The following is a 12,581-nucleotide window of genomic DNA, read 5'->3' on the forward strand; positions in this document are numbered from 1 at the left end:
CCTCTGCCTGCCACTCCCCCTGCTTGTGCTCTCTCTCTCTGTCAAATGAATAAATAAAATCTCTAAAAAAAAATACACACACACACAACTTACTCTAACGATGTGTCCTAATGATGTCAGGAAGGTTGCAGGACACAGTATCAACACAGGAAAGCAGTTGTGCCTTATACACTATAAGGAACAATCTGGGAAGGGAATATTAAAAATATTCCACATCCAAGAAATAAAATACCTAGAAAAAATCTTAACATAGGAGATGAAAGAGCTGTAGACTGAAAAGCATAAATGCTGCTGAGAGAAATTAAACACTGAAACAAATAGAAAAGACATTCCATATTTATGGGTTGGAAGATTTCATATTTTTAAAGATGGTAAGATTTACCAAAGTAGTCTAGATATTCTATATACACACTATGAAAATTCCAAAAACCTTCCTTGGAGAAATGGAAAACATGATCCAATACATATGGAACTGCAAAGGGCCCTGAAGACTCCAGACAATACCGAAAAAGAAGAAAACTGAAGAATAAACAGAGACAGAATAGACTGGTAATTTCAGGGACTGGGAACAGAGGAAAACGTGGAGAAACGGATTAATGGGTAACAGAGAGTAATCCGGAGTAATGGGAATATTGTGCAATTAGGCAGAGGTGCCTAGTCAGACAATTGGTACATGCACTAAAAGCCAATGAACTGTTCACTTTAAAATGGTTAATTCTGATTCCTGGAAAGTTGGCGGAGGAGTAGGGGACCCTATTTCAACCAGTCCCCTGAATTTAGCTGGATATCTACCAAACCATTCCGAATACCCACACAATCAGCCTCAGATGTAAGAGTATATATCTGGATCTCTACAAGCAGAAAATCTCCGGCGGTTGCAAGGTACGACAGGCAGAGCTGTATGATTCTGTGGGCAGATATCGGAAACTAAACAGAAGGGAGACGGAGCCACCATAAGCTAGCGCTGGGAAGGTGATACGACACCAGAGCACAAAAGTGTCCCGCGCTAGGTACTGGGCACACGCTCGCAGACCTGTAGCGTAGAGGAAAGGACTTTAGTGAAGTCCTCAAACAGGATCCAGGAGCTGCAGGTGTGCACGTGCACATACATGGAAACCAGGAGCTGCTTGTGGTTTTAGAAGCAGAAAGGGCAGAGACACACCGGCCCTGGGATCAACCTCTGGGAGAGTTTCTGTGATGCGCACAACCAGGGAGGCTGCGGTTTTTAGCAGTGTAGACAGAAACAGAGACTATGTGTCCTGGAGAGCTCAGTGAAGAGAAGAATACCATTTCTCTGCTCTGAGACAGAGGTCTGGGTGCAGTCATTTCTGCTCTGACTCTTGGAAGAGACGTGGAAAGTCACCAGAGAACAAAAGCTCAAAAAGGTGGTTTTCCCTGAGCCCACCTCCCCCACTCCCAACAGGCGGCTTGGGCAGAGCTGCCTGATTAACAGCGCAAAGACAGGCTGGAAGAACGGGAAGATGACAACCCTAGGGTCCCTATAAAACAGGTGCATCTTGCTTGGGTCATGGTTAATACTTTGACTCTACATTCCCTCAACCATCCACCCCCAACAAAATGACTAAGAGGAGCAATGAACCCCAAACAAGGAAAAGAACCAGACTATGGCCTCTACCACTATGGATATGCATATAAGCAAGATGTCAGAGACAGACCTCAGAGTAGCAATTATGAAGTCGATATCTAGGCTTGAAAAAAATATTAGAGACAATATAGAATCTCTAAGGGCAGATATGAGATCTAATCAGGCCAAACTTAAAAATGCTATGAATGAAACGCAGTCTAAACTGGATACTCTGACTGCCAGGGTAAATGAGGCTGAAGAAGGAATTAGTGAGCTAGAAGATAAGATGAGAAAAAAGAAGGAAGCCGGGGAGGCCTGGGATAAAATCCCGAAAACCCAAGAGATCAGACTGAGAGAGATTAAGGACACCATGAAACGTTCCAGTGTCAGAATTACTGGGATACCTGAGGGGGTGGAGAGAGAGAGGGGACTAGAAGATATATTTGAGCAAATCATAGCTGAGAACTTCCCTAACCTGGGGAAGGAAAAAGTTATTCATATAAAACTTGACAAGTTACATTTAGAAAACTTAAGATATACTATAGAAAAACCAAAATAACTTTAAAACAAATTATGAATGAATTTCTTTGTATTTCTGGGGTGAACATAGTCACTTCATAACAAAAGCATATTCTCAAGATGTCCAATGTGCCCAATTTTAAAAATCCAAATTCATTCAAATGAGAAAGGTATTTGTCAATAAGCAGGTATTAACTCAAGCAAATAGATATAGGAAGGATAACTATGATTATATTTTCACCAAATTCCAGAGTTTATATAGGTTTTTGGACAAAGCCTCCCCCTCCATATCCCTTAGCACTCAAGAAGGAAATCTTATAAAATATATGTAACGACATTCATTCCCTGATCAAACAGTCCCACAAATTACAGATAAAAAACAAAGAACACTGATGAGTGTCATTAAAAACATATAACCAATAATTAAAGACACATCTAACAAGTTCATTGGTAATACATGGAACCCTGCAGATCAAAGTAACTTTCAACTATGGAAATGCAGTCGAGGTCAATAAGGCAGGCATCACGCGCTCATAAATTCCCCCAACACAATAAATCAACATCTTACTTGTTGAAGAAGGAACAACAGCACAGACATGGAATGAACACTGTTGCATGAATGATAGTTTGGTCAGCAGTCTCACAGATGGGGTTATGAAGGCAGACAATTTTCTCCCTAGAATAAATTCCTATACTTCTTCATGCAAAATCAAGGGGGATGAGCCTTAGCGTACTCCATCAACATTGCCACAATGTCCTCAACAGACACTTTGCTGACACGCCAAAAACCAGAAGGACAACTGGAGCCACAAGCCAGGCTCTTCACGCTGCACTCGATCTCAGCATCGTGGAACATGCTGACCACTCTACTCAGGTGCTTCAGGGCCCACGTCTCTACTTGGCAGGATGATGCTGTGACACCTAAATATAAGTGTTCTCCATCCAGAACGTTCTTTTACCCAGTTAAACTCCTCCTGGGAGAGTTCACCACAAGTCGTCCAGCACCTAAAGGCCGGGTTATCACAGCAGAAAATATGAGGCTAAAATTTCAGACACTGAGGAACTGTATATTTCAGAACCAAGAAAATTTCAGAGGCAACACCATACAAACTTAGGAGACCAGGAAATCAGGGACAGTCGAAGGTTTCCCACACTCCCAGACTAGGGAGGAGCTGCAACAGGGAGACACGGAAAAGACAGGAAATTAAGGAAGGGGCTCTGATTCTGTGGGATGTTCACACAGGACCTGGGGGTCTGCCTACAGACTCCAGGCTGAGGGCCCAAAGCCTGAGATACAGTCCCCATGAAGGACTGGGAATCAAAGGTTCCCGCACCCCCTCTCCATACAGCACTGCTGAACAGCAATCTCAAGACGCCCCTCTAGTCCCAGTACACACGCCCCTGAAGGGCAAGAGTGGAAACGAGGATCTGGTGGAGGCACGGAACAGGCGAGGGCTTCAGACAGCCCATGCTCCTGCCTGGAGTCCCAGATGCAGAAGAGCAGCCGATGTCCTCATCCTGACAGGTCACTCAGCACAGGAAACGGGATGCAAACTGGAGAAGGCCCCACTCAGGACCAGGGGGAGCCTCAGATCAGATCGTGGGGACTGAGTAGGGAAGGAGGGGCTAAGGAACGAACAATGCCCCTGCAAAGAGCCCTCCATGTGCTCCCCAAGGTCGAACAGTAAAGACCTCTAAGGGACAGAGAACAGCCTGTCCGGGTCATGTTAGAGACTCTGCCCTTGTCGCTGACAACAGCTGCACAACCACCGAGGGCGGAAACATACACGTACAAAGAAGACAGTGGAGGAGAGAGAGAACAACAAGCTCCTTTGAGAGCCTGTGAGAAATCAATGATGACATGGAAAACAGTAGATGACGTCCTGGGTTCTCCCCAGCCCTTTGTCAGCTGAGACCAAGGACATTCATTACAGGCGGGTCTAGAATAGCGTTTCACGAATTTGTTCAGTGACACCCTTCTTCCTAATGCTTAAATGTTTGACAAATACAGATATCCAGCTCTCTTCCCAGGATGACCAGAATCAAAATTACAGGTATAAAACCAGCCATTGGGATATTATAACGTTCCGGCGTAAGGTCTTGTTCTTCCTCAATTTCCAGCACCACCACTAACCTGCAGGGTCATCTCGGTTTAAAATCCGGATACCACACTGGGAAGCTTTTCATTTCTGAATCAGCAGGGCTTCAATCTCAGTCAAGCAGGGAAGGGGCGCCCAAGAAACTCCCAAGAGAAACACAAAGATATACCAGAGCAGTTCCCAACCTCTGGAGGGAAACTGTCCTCACCGAGGGAGAGCAGGTTCCGGTAGTTCTCCACCATCACGTCCCTGTACAAGGCCCTCTGGGCAGGGTCCAGGCACTCCCACTCCTCCGGAGAGAATTCTATGGCCACATCCCTGAAGGTCAACCGTCCCTGAAATGAAAGCACATGTCACCAAGAGGCCATCAAAAGAGTACTTATTTCACAAAAACGCGGGGAGGAAAGAGGTACAAGGGTCAATTAGACAGAAATGAATAATCAGATAAATACATTAAAGATTATTTTGAGTAAGTCACATATGCCCAATATTGATTTGTTACACTTTTCCATCAGGGAATTTCCACCAGCTAAACTACCGAATTTTATAATATGCCAGGTAAAATACACAAACGCAAAAAAGTCAACAAATGGTAGACTATATGTAAATTCTAAATAGTATGTTGTATATACCACAGGATAGCTAACTTCTACATAAGCTAGAGCACAAATAATGTCTTCAGGGAAGACCAAACGTACAGTGGCGTCACGAAAGGTGAAAACTGGAGAAATGGGAAGCTGACAATAACCGAAGGGACTAAAAGTTTTGAACACTACTCATATGGTAAGCATCACTCTAATGCTTTACAAGTGCCAACTTGTTTAAAGACATAGCATCCCATTAAATTAGTATTTGTTTCCATCTTACACGGGACCCAACTCTGTCACACACACACTCTAAGGAATGTGCCTCTGGTCAAACAGGTAAGAAATGGCAGAGCCTGGGGCGCCTGGGTGGCACAGCGGTTAAGCGTCTGCCTTCGGCTCAGGGCGTGATCCCGGTGTTATGGGATCGAGCCCCACATCAGGCTCCTCCGCTGGGAGCCTGCTTCTTCCTCTCCCACTCTCCCTGCTTGTGTTCCCTCTCTCGCTGGCTGTCTCTATCTTTAAAAAAAAAAAAAAAAAAAAAAGAAATGGCAGAGCCTGCACCTGAACCACGTGGTCAGGCTTTACGATGGAATTCACAGGAACCAGACAGTAAAGTAATGGATACAACAGCAAAAGTCTGTTGACAGAGGGTTTGCTAATGCAGAAAACCTGAAACAAGTTCAAGGCTGAAACATAAGCCTGGATTAAAGGTCAATATATATGCATGCACGCACATATGCACACACATACAGTCAGTATTCTTACTGCTATTAAGTGATTTGTGTGGTGGTGTAGAAAAAATTTAAGACCATGAAAAATATTTCAAACATACTTTCAAAGTTAAAATAAAAGTTATTTATGAAATGATGACATCTTTTTTACACACTACAGGCTCCTGCCCATACACACGTGTGCACACGTGAACACACTCTGAAGGTAACTGAAATCAAAGCTGGAGTCTCTAAGTGACATCTATTCTTAGAATAAATCTTCATTATCTCTCATTTTTTACTTGTGTGCATTTCAGTATTTCTGGTACAATAAAGTGAATAAATTATATTAAATGTAAATAAAATTGTCAGTGTTATTCTATTTAGCCTGCTTACAAAAACAACCCTGCAAAAAAATTTAAAAAAAAATAACATTTAACTTCAATCTCCATTAAATACATATGCAGAAATGTATGAGCTGGGATCTGCATGCAGATAGAGGGGCAGAGGGAAGGCCCTGGGGTGATCATGAGCAAACATGTCAGGAGGGACACTTCAGAGTGTGATCAGCAAGGCCACGTGGAGGTGAGGACACAGGACAGAACAACGAACCAAGATACGACTTTACCTGAGAAAGAGTCATTCCTGACTCCTGGGCTTTCCTCCTCTGGGCTTCTCTCCCGGGCAAGATCGGTCTTGAGACGTCGATCCTGAGTGTCAAATGTATGCTGTTGAGAACTCGGTCAACATACACCTTTCTGTGCCACAACCACACACACAGGAAGATCCCCCCACGTGGGAGACAGCCCTCTGCTGCCCACTGCCCCAGGAGGGATTCAGGGACAGTAAACTGCTACATGGAGACCAGGAACTCGCCCCCTCCTGGTGAAGCACACACATGAGCTGCGGCAGTGGGGAGCTGGGGTGCACTAACGCTCCCTTTAAAGTCACAGACACGCCCTGATAACACCCCATGCAGAGAACAGCCCCCTCACCTCTCTCTAGATTAGGGGCCACTTTCAGTCCTCATCAATGGATGAGCCAGAGCCCTGGGGCTCAATGCTGGATATAGATTAGAATCACCTGGGGCACTTTCAGCACCACTGACGCTGAGCCCCATTACCCCAAACACAAGAAGAGAAATCTCTGAGGACTGGGTTCAAGAGGGATCTGCAAAATGCCTCAGCAATCCCATGGGAAGTCAGGGTGGAGCACCGGAGACCAGCCCAGCGCCCCACCCACCTGTGGCTCCCTCCTAGGGCCCTGTCCCCTGTATCCAGACAGTGGGAAGAGGAAGGAGCAGAGAGACTCATGCAGAGCAGGCATTACAGGCCAGAGTGGGGGTGGGGGGTATGTGGGGAGGCTGGAATGTGACACGGCAGTGTCCCAATGGGCCATCAGAGATGGCCCCATGAGAAGGTGATATCACAACACCTGGGGAAGGAAGTTCACCACCCGCATTTGAAGAGTCGGAGAATTCTAGACAGAGGGAACCACCCTTGGGAAAGCCCTGAGGCAGTGCTGATCCTGGCCCCCAAAACAGCAAAGATATCTGTGGGCCTCAATCCCAGTGAGGAAGGAGGAGACAAGCACGGGATCAGGTCACAGAAGTAGATCAGGAATGTCTGGCCATGGTCTTCAGACACTGTTCTCCTCCATCTCAAGTGAATTTTGGAAGCCATGTAGTCTCTCAAACTTATTGTCTTTTTTTTTTCACTCCTTAAGGAAAACACACAAATAATGTAATATGCTGTGTATTTTGAAGATATGCTGTATATTTTGAAAACAAGACAGTCACCCAAGCTCCAGAAAGGATGGCACTGCTCTTAGCTGGGAGGTGGAGGACTGCAGGGAACACAACTGGGGGAGCTCAGGTCATGTTTGGACACTCGAAGGTAGAGATGTCCCAGCAGAGATGTCAAGGAGACAGGTGGACAACACAATCTGGCGTTTAGGGCAGAGGTCTGAGATGGGAGTGTGAATCAGTGAGACCCCTGGGTATTTAAAGCCATGAGATATGGTGACATGGAAAGTCACTGGGTGTAGAGAAGAGAAGTCCATGACTTCTGACCTGTGGGGTGCTCTTCCAATCAGAGAGCAGGGAGTTGAGGAAAAATCAGCAAAGGAAGTGAATCAGCTGAGAAGTGAACAGGGTGGAGAGAAGAAAATTGAAATAGACACACAGATGATACATAAGATTTGTCAATAGCAGGATGTCCTGAAAGCCATGAAAAAATATGTTTAAAGTAAGGAGTGATCACTGTTCAACGTGTTGCTGATCAGACAGATAAAGACAGTGAATTAACCAGGAGATTTAGAAAATGTAAAAATACCTGATCACTTTCCCGTTTACAATTTCTTTGGGTATGTACCCACCAGTGGATCTGGTGGAATATCTGGTAATTCTATGTTCACTTTTTTAAAGAAATCACTAACTTTTTTTCAATAGGGAATGCACCATTTACACTCCCAGGGGCAGTAAACAATAATTTTAGTTTCACCCCATTCTCTCCAGGGCTTCTTTTCGGAGCCGTCCCCGTTTTTGAGTATAGTCACACAAGTTGGTATGAAGTAGTATCACCCTGTGGTTTTCATGTGCAATTCCCTAATGATTAGGATCACTGAGCATGTCTGCATGAGCTCACTGGCCATCCATCTGTGTATCTTCTCTGCTTTTTCCCATTTACCTATTTTTCTTTTGTTGTCTTGCTTTCCACTGTCATATTCAGGAATCTAGGATTTTTTTCATGAAGGTGATGGGAAGCCAGTGGAGAATTTAATGCCGGGGACTGGCATGATCTGACTTCAGATTTACTCTCTGTAAATTTACTCTCTGTCTCTGAGCCTAGGCCTTGCCTCTTTCCTCACAGTAGTTTTCATTGTTGTTGGGCTAGGATCAACTTAATCTTCTAATTACAACTGGTAACCCTCCTGCAGAAAAAATGCCACACAGACACGCATGCAAAATTTCAATCACTTTAGGGATCACAGTCATTCAGATTTCCTGCTCTTGTCCTTCATCTCCAGGCTGTGGTTGTGTTCACTGAGGCCTAGGAGAGAAGCCTTTTCACTAGCTACCTTGAGAACATCTGAGTTCAGTGAGAACTGCATGTAACTGAATTTTGAAGGAGTGGCCTATATGAAGCATGGGGCTTCAAAAATTCAAGGATCAGGGTGCCTGGTTGGCTCAGTAGGACAGCATGGGACTCGATCTCAGGACTGGGAGATCAAGCCCCACGCTGGGTGTAGGAGCTCACTTAAATAAGTAAGTTAAGTAAGTAAATAAATAAATAAATAAATAAATGTAAATAAAGTGCAGTCCTTAAAAAAAAAAAAATAACGTTAAAAAAAAGAAAAATTCCAGGATCGTCCAAAATATGCCTGAGCTAAAGAAACTTCTTTCATGGTTTTAATCAATGGGGAAATATTTTATTTGAATTTTTTTTTAAAGATTCCACTTGTTTATTTGAGAGAGAAAGAGAGCAAGCAAGGAGGGGAAGGGAGAGGGAGAAGCAGACTCCCTGCTGAGCAGGGAGCCCAAGGTGGGGCTGGATCCCAGGACCCCAGGATCATGACCTGAGCTGAAGGCAGACGCCCAGCTGACTGAGCCACCCAGGTGCCCCATCAATGGGGAAATACTTTAAACATATAAAACGATAAACACAGAGATTTGGTACTGAACACTTTGAAAGAGGATCAGCTATGGAAGTAAGCATATTACCTCACCATGAATAAATCAGTTCTACTGGAACAAAGTTCAGAGTCCAGCCCACCTTCAATATGTTCATACAATTGTTCAGGACCTCAGGGACCTGAAGGGAACATCTACTTTGGAGCTGATACCTCACTAATTAGATAAATCACATCAAGGAAGAAGAGACGCTGTGGAATATTACACTAACTTACTAAACTAGGTTCTGACTGTTAAGATCATGGGCGCCCTTACAGATACACACTGAAATAGTCCAAAATTATTTACTAACTACCAAATGATGTTCCAATATATGATAATGAGTAGAAAGAATGCAGGGGTTCTCACCTGAGCTACAAACTATATATATATATATATTTTTTTTTTTTTTTTTAACAGGTTGGAATTTTTAAAAAATCTATTATCTTCTGGGGTCAAAGCTTTTATTGAATGACTGACTGAGAGGGAGAGAGAGAATCCCAAGCAGACTCCAACCCCGGGGAGGAGCCCTAGCTGGGGCTGGATCTCACAACCCTGAGATCATAACCTGAGCTGATACCAAGAGTTAGATGCTTAACTGATTGAGCCACCCAGGCAACCCTTGGGGGTCAAAGCTTTTAATATAATGCAACTACCTAATATTTATAAAAGAATCATAAGAGCTGGGTTAAGATGTCACCAAAGCTTACTGCAGAAGTTTATGATTATTTACAGAATAGCAGATATCCAATACACTAACATTTACCTCAATTTGGCTTAAAAAATGAACTAAATGTAAGAGATAAATCCATTTACTTTTACATGATCTGACCTCAGATTTACTCTCTGTAAAAGAAACATTTTTAATATTGCTTTAAAAAGCATCATGCAATGACCGATTAAGGAATTTCTAGATCTAGTCCATCTCCCCATGAGATCCCAGGATAAGAGGGTGATCCATAAATGACTGACACAGGTCTCCCCCCTCTCTCTGGCCGATTAAGGGTTGCAAATGCAAGCTATCTTATGATGCTAATAATTATAAAATGCACAAGCCTTATAAACAGTTCAGTAATTCTCTTTCTCAACTGTTCAATTCAAACAAGCAAATTTAAAGTTAAATACGTTACGGAGACACAGGTCACTGTATCACAACTGACTCACCCATGTCCCATTAACCACCACTCACCCAGATCTGGGTTCCCCTTCTTTCTCCCTCCGAAGGATCTGTTCATGTCTCTTTTCTGATTTTCTCCACTGTTTCTCCTTCCCTGTCATTCCCCCGTCTCCTCCCTTGCTTTCTCCCCGTTTCTCTCTTCCTTTCCCTACACCCACACTTTCCGGGGAACTCTTGAGACCTATTTCACTTTCCCATACTCCTGCCCAAGCTTTGTGACTTCCGATCTCCATCGATTTCGGCCTCTCTCTCTCCCTCAGTCCCCATCTGTGTCCCTTCTGCTCTCCTGGTTGCGTTCCCTCTGCCCCCACTCACTGGCACCCCTCTGGCTAAGCTCTCGCACAGCTGTTTCTCTCTTGGCTGTCATCCCTACCGCCTCTGTCCCCGCATCGCCGGCCCACAACCATTTTCTCCTTCCCACTGCCTGCGTGAAGTGCCTCGCCCTTGTTGCCCTACTTCTGTTAACCAAGAGCCCCTACTAGTCCGCTCCCCTTCTCCTGGACCGCCTCCCCTTCCTCCACATTTCGCTCTTTGCTCTTCTCCGCTTGCGACTTTCCCGAGTTCTCGTCTTCCGCTCTTTCGGCCTCGCTGCAAGTCCCTCCCGCATCCTCTATCTTGCCGTCTCTAATTTACGGACCCTCTCACTGATCTTTCCTCCGCCCATTCTCTTTCTCTTGCTCCCCCTCTGTCCCTCGTCTGCCGCTGACCTCGCCTCCCTTCCGCAGTCACGGCCTCCACAAGGCTCCCCATCCTCGCGTGGGGGAGGGGACCTGCTCCGTGACTCCCCGCGATCTTCCGTCCTAAATCCCGCTCCCCAACGCCCGCACTGAAGACGGTGCCCTTCCTGGGCATCGGTCCTCTCACTACATGCGGGGCTGCACGGGAGGGGGGTCTCAGGAAGGCGGCGGGGTCTGCGCAATCCCAGGGCCAGGGACACACTCCGCGCCTCTACGGGCCGAGCCGGGCCAGGCTGCGGGGGCGAGACGCACACGCCCATGTCCCTGGACTCCCGCGGCGCGGGTGGGAGGGGTGCCCAGGGACAGCGTGAAGCAGGGAGATAACGCGGCAGGAGGCGTCCGAACGTCCGAGGGCCGGGACCGACTCCGAAAGATGTGAACCAAAACGCACAGGGACCCCGGCCGGCAGCGCCGCCCACAGGGCTCCGCGTGTCTCTCCGCGACACCGGACTTACCACGGTGGGAAACGCGGGTGAGGGGACTCTAATGTGCGTGAGACCCCAGGTCCCAGGGGTGTAGGCCTTGGGACTGAGACGCTCACGTAGAAAAGAGAAAGTTCAAAACCCTCAGACGCCGACTTTGACGTTCGCTCCTTGCCAGCCGATTCCGGGTCGGTTAAAAGCTGCGCGTGCGCGCCGGTGGAACAGTGGGACTGGGCAGGGCTTGCGGGGAGTGCTTCCGGTAATGGGCGGGGTGCGAACATGGGCGGGGGTGGGGCGCCCTGTGGGCGGGGCTGGGGCGAAGCCTGGATACTGCGCTTCCGGCAACAGGAGGAACTCACGCCCTGTCCAGACCTTGGCCCTAAACGCGGGGGCAGGATGGGGCGGAGCTATGGAGGAGCGCTTCCGGTAACGGGAGAGAAACTGAAATGGCTGGTGGAGCCAAGATGTCGGGAGGGCGGGGCCAGTCGAAAACTGGGCGCAGTCGTAAGGTTTGCCCTAGCTAAGATTTCCGGAGAGAGGCCAGGGCGCTGAGAAGGGTGGGCGGGGCCTGGCTACCCCTGGGGCCCGCCCCCAGGTCCTGTCTTTCTTTGGAATTTCTAACCCTATTTCTTTTGCGTCCGGTGAAACGGGACTACGTCCTGCCAATTTAAATTCATGTTTGAACAGTGAGGTAAAGGTTGGAGTTGTGTGGGACATTTGTGTTGAAAATTAACATGGTTACATTTTAAGGGTGAAAGTGGCTTTCCTCAAAAACCGTTGTGAGAACAAGAAAGAACATTTGGCAAGGATGAAGAGAAAAAGGAACCCTCCTGTACCGTTTGAGGGAATGCAAACTGGTGCAGACACTGTAGAAGACAGTGTGGATTTACTCCAAAAGTTAAAAATAGAACTACCTTACTACCCCGTAATTGAACTAGTGGGTATTTACCCAAGTAATAGATAAACACTAATTCAAATATTGTGTCTAATTAGAGCGTCTCCTGCTCTCTTTCGGTTACCATTTGCATGGCATATCTTTTTCCATCCTTTCACTTTGAGGCTATGTGTAGCTTTA

At 46.3% G+C, this 12,581-nt stretch overlaps 1 pseudogene; it reads right to left on the bottom strand.

Annotated features, from left to right (window-relative positions):
• The window catches only part of LOC103657369, a 33,081-nt pseudogene that overhangs the window by 5,706 nt on the left and 14,794 nt on the right, over positions 1-12,581 (bottom strand).

Source organism: Ursus maritimus, unplaced genomic scaffold (assembly GCF_017311325.1).
Source record: "Ursus maritimus isolate PB19 unplaced genomic scaffold, ASM1731132v1 scaffold_19, whole genome shotgun sequence".
NCBI lineage: Eukaryota > Metazoa > Chordata > Mammalia > Carnivora > Ursidae > Ursus > Ursus maritimus.